Source organism: Adiantum capillus-veneris, chromosome 9, assembly GCF_014529385.1.
Source record: "Adiantum capillus-veneris isolate H3 chromosome 9, ASM1452938v2, whole genome shotgun sequence".
Taxonomy (NCBI): Eukaryota; Viridiplantae; Streptophyta; class Polypodiopsida; order Polypodiales; family Pteridaceae; genus Adiantum; species Adiantum capillus-veneris.
In genome coordinates this window covers 33,776,936-33,785,778 of record NC_140939.1, presented here as the reverse complement: position 1 = coordinate 33,785,778, position 8,843 = coordinate 33,776,936, and positions in this window count along the sequence as shown.

Here is an 8,843-nt window from a genome sequence, read left to right as displayed (position 1 = left end):
TGGGATAGATGGGAGGCTACCTTACAAAACCAAGGTGGTGCACCAAACTTTCTAAATAAAGATAGGTTCATGGCTGGCTTGTATCCAATTTTGAAGACCAAGGTGGAGTTAAAATTCCCATCAACATTTGAGGAAGCACGTGAGGTGGCCATGGTCAAATTCAAGAAGTTAAATTTTCAAGCACATAGAACAAGGGACCTAAATGAAGTCATTGAGAGGAATTCTTCACCAAGCATGGGAGCACAAGTTAGGGCTCTCTTGCCCAAACTTCACAAATAGGGGAAGGATCACAACAAGAGATCTTGCAAAGATTAACTCAACAACTAGAGAGTCTCACCTTGAATCTAGTGCAGGGCCTACCCCAACAACGACAACCAAGAGAAGGGAATCGCAATCAACGACATCAAGCACAACAGTTGAGATGCTGGAATTGCAACGAAGCTGGTCATGGAATGTATAATTGCCCTCACCCTCGAAGGCTTCCAGGGGACATATACCCTCCTAGACCCCCTCCGCTCATGGTGCAGCAAGAGCATGCTCAAGCCCCGCAAATTCTTCGTCGACCACCACCACCTCCAGTGGCAAACATCCCTCCTGTTCCACCAGTGGAGGAAGAGAGAGGAGTAAACGTCATAAAGCTGGAAGAGGAGATAGAGGTGAGCCCTATACATTTTGATGTTATGCCAGCAGAAAAGCTCACAAGAGCACACAAGAAGGATGAAGACACAAGGAATGAAGAGTCAAAACCTACAAGGAAGGAGAGGAAGAAAAAGTCAAAGAAGGAGGAAGGAGGCAAGAAGCAGAGGTCAAGGCAAAGGGAGATCAGCATCAATGATTTTCCATTCGGAAAGAATATGGAACCCTACAGCATCTTAGAAGATTTGCAAACTCAAAAGCCCAATGTTTCTTGGCCTCAACTTCTACATCTATCACCCAAGGTGAGAAACCGCTGGTCCAAACTTGTAAGCACAAGACTCCCAAGAAAGAAAGAAAAGGTGACAATAAAGGCATTGACTTCAAAGCCACAACAAGATGTGGAACCTATTGTAGATGCTTATGTAAGGGGTAGGAAGGTATCCAATGTGTATGTTGATGGTGGAGCACAAATGTGTGTGATCACGGAAAGAGCCATGAATAGACTAGGGCTTGAAATCACTAAATCCTCTAATTGTCAAGCTAGGCTGGCCAACAATGCAAGTGTGAAGTGCCTAGGGATCATCGAGAATGTAAAAGTTTTCGTATGTAATATAGACGCACGTGTGGACATGTATGTTATGCCAGCCAAGGGGGAGGGCTATCCCATCATCCTAGGGAGGCCTTTGCTCATTGCTGTGAATGCAGATCAAAAATGGGGACGAGGACAATTGATTCTCAAAAAGGGGCAACATGTAGTATACGATTGGCATGAAGGAAATCAGCTTGACATCAACTATGAGACCACGGCTAATGAAGAAAGTGAAGAGAGTTTTGGCTCAAGCGACGAGGAAAGATCAACCACTACATCCAATAGCGAAGAAGAATCATCTTTGGAGGTAATGGGAATCATCTTCAACACATCAAAAACTCCATCAATAGAGGTTGACCCAACAAAGGAGCAAACAAAGGATGACAAAGGTGACCACAAGCACTTTGAAGACTTTGAGAGGATGCTTGCAAAAGATCTTACCCCTGAGGAGAAGCGGTCCTACATCGATATGCTCAAGAGGTATCCCAATTTATTTATCAGTGATTACTCACAAATTAGAGGTGTGGATGTTATAGAGCATGGCATAGAATTAAAACCAGGTACTAAACCTGTGGCTCAAAAGCTAAGGCGCCTAGGAAAAATACAACAAGAGGCACTTTTGACAGAGGTTAACCGACTCCTCAAAGCTGGTTTCATTTACCATGTGTCTAACTCTGAGTGGGTGTCCCCAATTGTAGTAACCCCTAAAAAGAACGGAAAATGGAGGGTCTGTGTTGACTACAAACCGCTCAATGCTGCAACAAAGAGGGATCATTTTCCTCTTCCTTTCCAAGATGAAATCTTAAACGAAGTAGCCAGCTATGAATGTTACACAGTGTGTGATGGGTATTCAGGGTATTTTCAAATCAGAATAGCAGAAGAAGATCAGTTAAAAACCACTTTCATTACACCTTGGGGTTTCTTTGCCTATAGAGTGGTGCCATTTGGGCTCACAAATGCTCCTAGTACCTTTATAAGGTTTACAACTCTTGTCTTTCAGCCCTTCTTTGGAAAGTCAATTAGGGTTTTTATGGATGACTTCTGTATCTATAGTAGCCAAAGACTTCATTGCCAAAAAGTTGAGGAGGGGCTTAGGAGGCTTCATCAATTTGGGGGACAGCTTAATCCTGAGAAGTGTCACATTGCAGAGTCACAAGTGGTATTGCTAGGTCATGTGGTTTCTTTGCAAGGAATTCAAGTGGATCCATCAAAAGTAAATGCTCTCTTGTCACTACAACCACCAACGACAACCAAGGAGCTCATGACTTTCAACCACAAAGTAAGGTACATGTCTCGTTTCATTCACCTTCTAGCGGAAGGTATTGCACCTTTGCACAAGCTAGCAAACAAACCCACATTTGAATGGAGAGAGGAACACGAATTATGCTTTACTGAAGTAAAGGGTATTCTCAACTCTCTTCCAACAATAATGCCACCAAATCCAAAGGATACATATTACATCACGCCAAGTGTAGGAATGGAGGCCATCGGTGTAGTTCTCATGCAAAAAGACCCAAAAACATGCTACATGAGGCTAGTATACTTTGCAAGCAAAGTCATGACCGCTGCAGAGAAGGGATACACCGATATGGAGAAGGTGGTATTCACAATTATGTTTGCGGTAAGAAAGTTCCGATCATATCTCTTACCTGCACCATTTGTCATTCTCACCATGGAAAACAATTTACCATATGTTGTGCAACGCATGAGCCTCTCATCTAGGATAGCCAAATGGGTTCTAGAACTTCAAGAGTTCGAATACACTTTTCTTGTGGAAGATAGCACAAGGGCAGGTCTTGCAAACATTCTCACATACAAAGTGAGAGAAAGGAAAGAGTCACCAAAGGCAGGAGACAAAGCTACACCAAAAAATAATGAGGAGGAGATGGACAATGCACACATTTTGTGCTTTGATGGAGGTTACCGATGACAACACGATCAGGCAGCAGGGGGGGTTCTTATTCTAAGTCCACAAAGGGAAGTTCTTGTTAAGAAAGGTATCACCTTGGAAAATGTTCATTCTAATAATGAGGCTGAGTATGTCACCTTAAAGTTGGGGCTTGAAGAATGCAGAAAACTTGGCATCGAAAGACTTATAATAAGAGGTGATTCCTTACTAGTTATTAGGAAAATCCAAGGGATATGGAAGTGCAAGAACCCTACTCTAGTGGAGTGGCTTAGACAGGTGAAGGCTTTGATAAAGAACTTTGAAGCTACACAGGTACAACAAGTTGTGAGAACCCTCAACAAGGAAGCAGATTATCTCGCCAATGAGAAACTTCAGATCATGGTGGGAGGTGTGAATCTCTACGAACCAAAGTACCAAGGCCAAGAGGAATTGAAGGACATCATATTTTTCCTCCAAACTGGTGAGTGCCCTAAACACTTGGATAAAGTGCAAAGGCATAGGTTGGTAAAAAAGGCAACTCCTTACCAACTCATAGGAGATAATCGGTATCATAAAGGGACAGATTTGGTGCTAAGAAGGGTGCCCTCTGTTCAAGAAATAGAGAGAATCCTCTTTTCATGCCATGATGATGTGTGTGGGGGTCATTTTTCTCATGATATTACTAACAGGAAGATTTTGCAAGCAGGATTTGTTTGGCCAGGTCTACACCGTGATGTCCACCATTGGTGTAAGTCATGCAAAGGTTGTCAAATTGCTGCAAATCGACGACTCACTTACGAACCTTGAGTTCCAATAATTTCGTATGGTCCTTTTGAGAAGTGGAGTGTGGATGCAATAGGCCCCTTACCTCGCACATCTACCGGGAAGGTCTTCATCATTGTGGGAGTAGATTACATGACACGATGGGCGTAGGCAGCAAGTACAACACGAATTACAGCCGAGGGGGTATCAAAATTTATCTTTGATCACATATGCAGTAGATTCGGCACACCATTAGAGATTTTTTCAGATCGTGGTCCAGGGTTTAGAGCAGAGCTCCTAGATAATCTTTTGACAAAGTTAAAAGTCAAACATTTGCATTCTACACCTTACTACCCTCAGTGCAATGGGTTGGTTGAAAAGGTGAATGGAATGATATGTAAGATCATTTCTAAGAAGGTTGCAAATCGACCAAACGACTGGGATCGTCTTTTGACCGCAGCTCTATGGGCATACAGAACATCTTTCAAGGTATCCACTCAATTCACTCCTTTTCATTTGGTATATGGACAGGAGGCTCTCCTTCCTATTAAGGTGGAGATTGCAAGCCTACGCATTCTCTCACGGGAGAAAAGAGGCCAAAAGAAGCTTTGCTGGAAAGAATTTTAGATCTTCAACGACTTGAGCTTGATAGAGAAGAGGTCCATCGACTATTACATTGTCCAAGCCACAAGCCAAAGGGACAAAATCAACAAGAAGCTCAAGGGGAAAGGATTGAAGGAAGGTATGTTGGTTCTTCGCTATGATAACCGACTTGATACTCCACTTGACAAAAAGTTTTTGCAAAGATGGGAGGGACCTTTCATGATAAAAACAAAGTTTGGTAATGGTAGTTACAGATTAGTAGATTTATCAGGAAAACTCCACAAGACCAGAGTCAATGGATGGAGATTAAGGCCCTACTTTCAACGTATCAATCGGTTGATAGGAAGTCATCTACCTACATCGTCTAAGCTCAAAATTGGCATGGCTCCCTTTTGCTTGGAAAATGCTCCACCTATTTTTAAAGCTTTGATGTGCAAAGAAGAACCAGCCTTGGAATCTGAACATACCAAAGGCAACCCTCCCATCTCCGATTTATGAGATTGAGGTGATTAAAAGCAGGTCTAATGGAGTAAAAGAGTGCATATCACTCCTCCTTTTTTTGGAAAAATAAGAAAAAAAAAAGAGAAAAAAAGGAAAAAAACTCTTTTGTTTCATCTAGGAGTATGAATGATCATAGATGAAGGGGGAGGGCTAATATGAGTAGCGTTAAATGGTAACCTTGCATTTGAACTACATTTCTACTCAAATGTATATATTTTTTATCAAAGTTTTAACCTAGTGTTCATTCTCTCTTTCCGTAATAGCCTTTTTCCATACAAACACCTTACCCTTCTTAGATCTTTATGCATTTACATCATATTTCTCTCTTCATGCTAAATGTAAATAGTTAACTTAATTCTACTCTCCTAGTTTTTTTACTGCATATTCTTTTAACTAATTACCTTTACTAATTTAAATATCTATCTACATCCCATAATTTGTAAATAAATAATTTATGGGCACTTATCTTACCCATCTTCTCTCAAGGGTAGGGTTAACCTTGTAGGCCTTCCCTTCCCCACCACTATGTGACCCAACTCTTGGATCATTTACTTGTGTTGGTCAACAGATCTTAAATATAATGTATATCCCCAATAAATCAAACTTTATTGGAGCCTAACTCATTTGTTTAAGGTGGATTCTCTTTTGAAAAAACCATGCTACACCTTGGATGCATGCTAAAGGGCCCCCAACAAGGAGACTTGGTTCAAAAGGTGTTTTGGATGCATCTTGAATGCCTTAGCTCGTGGGTATACTTGAGGAACACTCCAAAATGAGCTTAAACACTTTGAGAAGCTCAACTTTGCCTTTTACAGCAGCCAATTCTGAGTTACAGGATGAAAGTTATGGTGAAAACAAGGTGTTGCGGACACTGTTACTGTACGTCAAAGTTACAATCAGGTAAACCACAAAGGTGAAAAGTTTTCTTGACTTCTCCAAAATTCTAAAATACCAATGGGGAGTTAAAACCACTTTCATGTGTAGGGGTCAGCTCAAGATGCTTCCAGAGACACAACAAACAGGATGGGGACACTCTGCAGGAGCCACCGGAGGGACATCATGGTGGGGCCCACATACATTATCAACCCTTATGGAGCCTCCACGACTTAAAAGGCTATTTTTTGAAAAAATAAGTCCTTTATTTGCATAATTGAAGGAATGGTCAAAAGGGAACCTAACTATGGTTAATTACCTACCCTAGTCAAGTTTAACCTAACCCAAGGTCTTGTACAGCTATAGAAAGGCCCTTTGGCAAGCACAAAAATACACACACCTACTCCATTGCTGCAAATAAGCTCCTCTAAGATTAGGGAATCCCTAATCTCTCTCTCCTCTTGTCTCCCTATCCATTTCCTCAGCTCGCTATCATAAGCGGCACCATAGAGAGAGCATCAATATGCTATTGCTACCATTCTCTTGCAAACATTTCTCTTACCATACTCATACCTAAATAAGGATTGTAGATTCTATATGAGAGCAAGGATATCAAGTTCAATGATCTATCTCATGGTTTGATCAACAAATTGTTGCAATTGGGGTGTGGTCGTCACACTTTTGCTCTAAACGCATATAAAATTGGTAAGCATATCTTGGCAGCTTCTCATATTTTGTGCTCATTGGGTTGCTTGTTTGTTGAGAAAGTTTTTTGTGCACCATGGTGTCTATTTGCTTGGCTTCTCTCCTTATGTTGTGTGTAAGTAAGTCTTGGGGCTGCATAGATGGAGAAGAGCTCTCTATGCATGCCGCCTTATGTGTGTAAGTAGTATCTTCTTTTGGGAAAGGAAAGGAGTTGTCAAGTATTTGTGCATTATGGTGTTTTGAGTTTTGAGGTTTTGTGCTTGCTTTTCTTAGAAGTATATGAGCACTAATATGGTGAAGGTCAATCTTTGCATGTGAGTTTGTGCAGTGTTCAAAGGGATTGCTTAAGGAGTGTGTGTTGAATAATTGAAGGGCATTTTGTGTTGAAGCACATAAGGAAGGTGTGAGTGTGTGTGTGTGTGTGTGTTGTATATGGTTTGTTTTGGTTTCCTTCTTTCTCCATAAAAGAGGGTGGTGCCCCTAAGAAATATGCGTGTGTAGCGTCTCACGGAGTGGTTGTCTGGTTGGAGCCTTCAGTTGAGCCCCATCTCAAAAAATCAGCTCTCATAAAAGTGGTGCCCCCACTGAGGAACTTTCCTAATTGCCTTCTATTCTCCTCATGAACAATAGAGTTGCACCATATGCTTTTCATTTTTCACAACGCATCAGAATTAACATTTGTGTAGATCGCAAATTTTTTTACCAACAATGCATTGTTTTTATGTTTGGAACAGAATGACTTGGTGAAATCTTGGCATCTCCAAATCCCATCATTCTTCCATTCATTAATTATGATGATTCATTTGATGTCCATGTTTTTATTTTGTTTTGAGGTAGGGACAAGAGGCGCTTAGATAGCAATCCACTCAAAGGAAACTTTCTTCAAGAAAAAGAAAAAGGAGAACACATTGTCACATGAACCAACCTGGAGCTGCTTCTTCTTTTACACCCATAGCTCGTTAATCTGTGCACATCATAATTGCTACAAAATTTAGATTTCAAGCAACCATTAGGAGAATTTTTGGACCCACTCGCCTTAATGAAATTAATGCCTCAATCAACCCTTTTATTTTGCCTATGATAAATTATGAACTAACACTTGATGTATATATTTTCATTTTGATGTGATCACTCATCGTAGTCAAAACTTTGTGCTACACAAGCCCATTTGTATTGTAAAAATGTCAAGCACTTTTCCTACCTTTCATTCTAAAAATGGTGAGGATGCACAAGAATTTTTGCATAATTTGGAGATGGCACACCTCATCTCTGGGAGAGATCAAGAAGAGGTAAAGCTGCGTGCTTTTCCACTCGTTCTCAAGGGGGAGGCTAAGGCATGGTACGAGGCCTTGAAACCTCAAAACAAAACCAATTGGGAGAGGCTACGTGCAATTTTTCTTGCCAAATTTGGGAAGGAGATACTCCAAAGGGTCTTTGGAAGTGTCTACTTCAACATAAACACGTATTCCTTGAAGACTACCCATCTTATGAGGCCGGTTTCCTTAACCTATGGGATAGATGGGAGGCTACCTTACAAAACCAAGGTGGTGCACCAAACTTTCTAAAGAAAGATAGGTACATGGCTGGCTTGTATCCAATTTTGAAGACCAAGGTAGAGTTAAAATTCCCATCAACATTTGAGGAAGCACGTGAGGTGGCCATGGTCAAATTCAAGAAGTTAAATTTTCGAGCACATAGAACAAGGGACCTAAATGAAGTTATTGAGAGGGATTCTTCACCAAGCATGGGAGCACAAGTTAGGGCTCTCTTGCCCAAACTTCACAAATAGGGGAAGGATCACAAGAAGAGATCTTGCAAAGATTAACTCAACAACTAAAGAGTCTCACCTTGAATCTACTGCAGGGCCTACCCCAACAACGACAACCAAGAGAAGGGAATCGCAATCAACGACGTCAAGCACAACAGTTGAGATGCTGGAATTGCAACGAAGTCGGTCATGGCATGTATAATTTCCCTCACCCTCAAAGGCTTCCAGGGGACATATACCCTCCTAGACCCCCTCCGCTCATGGTGCAGCAAGAGCATGCTCAAGCCCCGCAAATTCTTCGTCGACCACCACCACCTCCAGTGGCAAACATCCCTCCTGTCCCACCAGTGGAGGAAGAGAGAGGAGTAAACTTCATAAAGCTGGAAGAGGAGATAGAGGTGAGCCCTATACATTTTGATGTTATGCCAGCAGAAAAGCGCACAAGAGCACACAACAAGGATGAAGACACAAGGAATGAAGAGTCAGAACCTGCAAGGAAGGAGAGGAAGAAAAAGTCA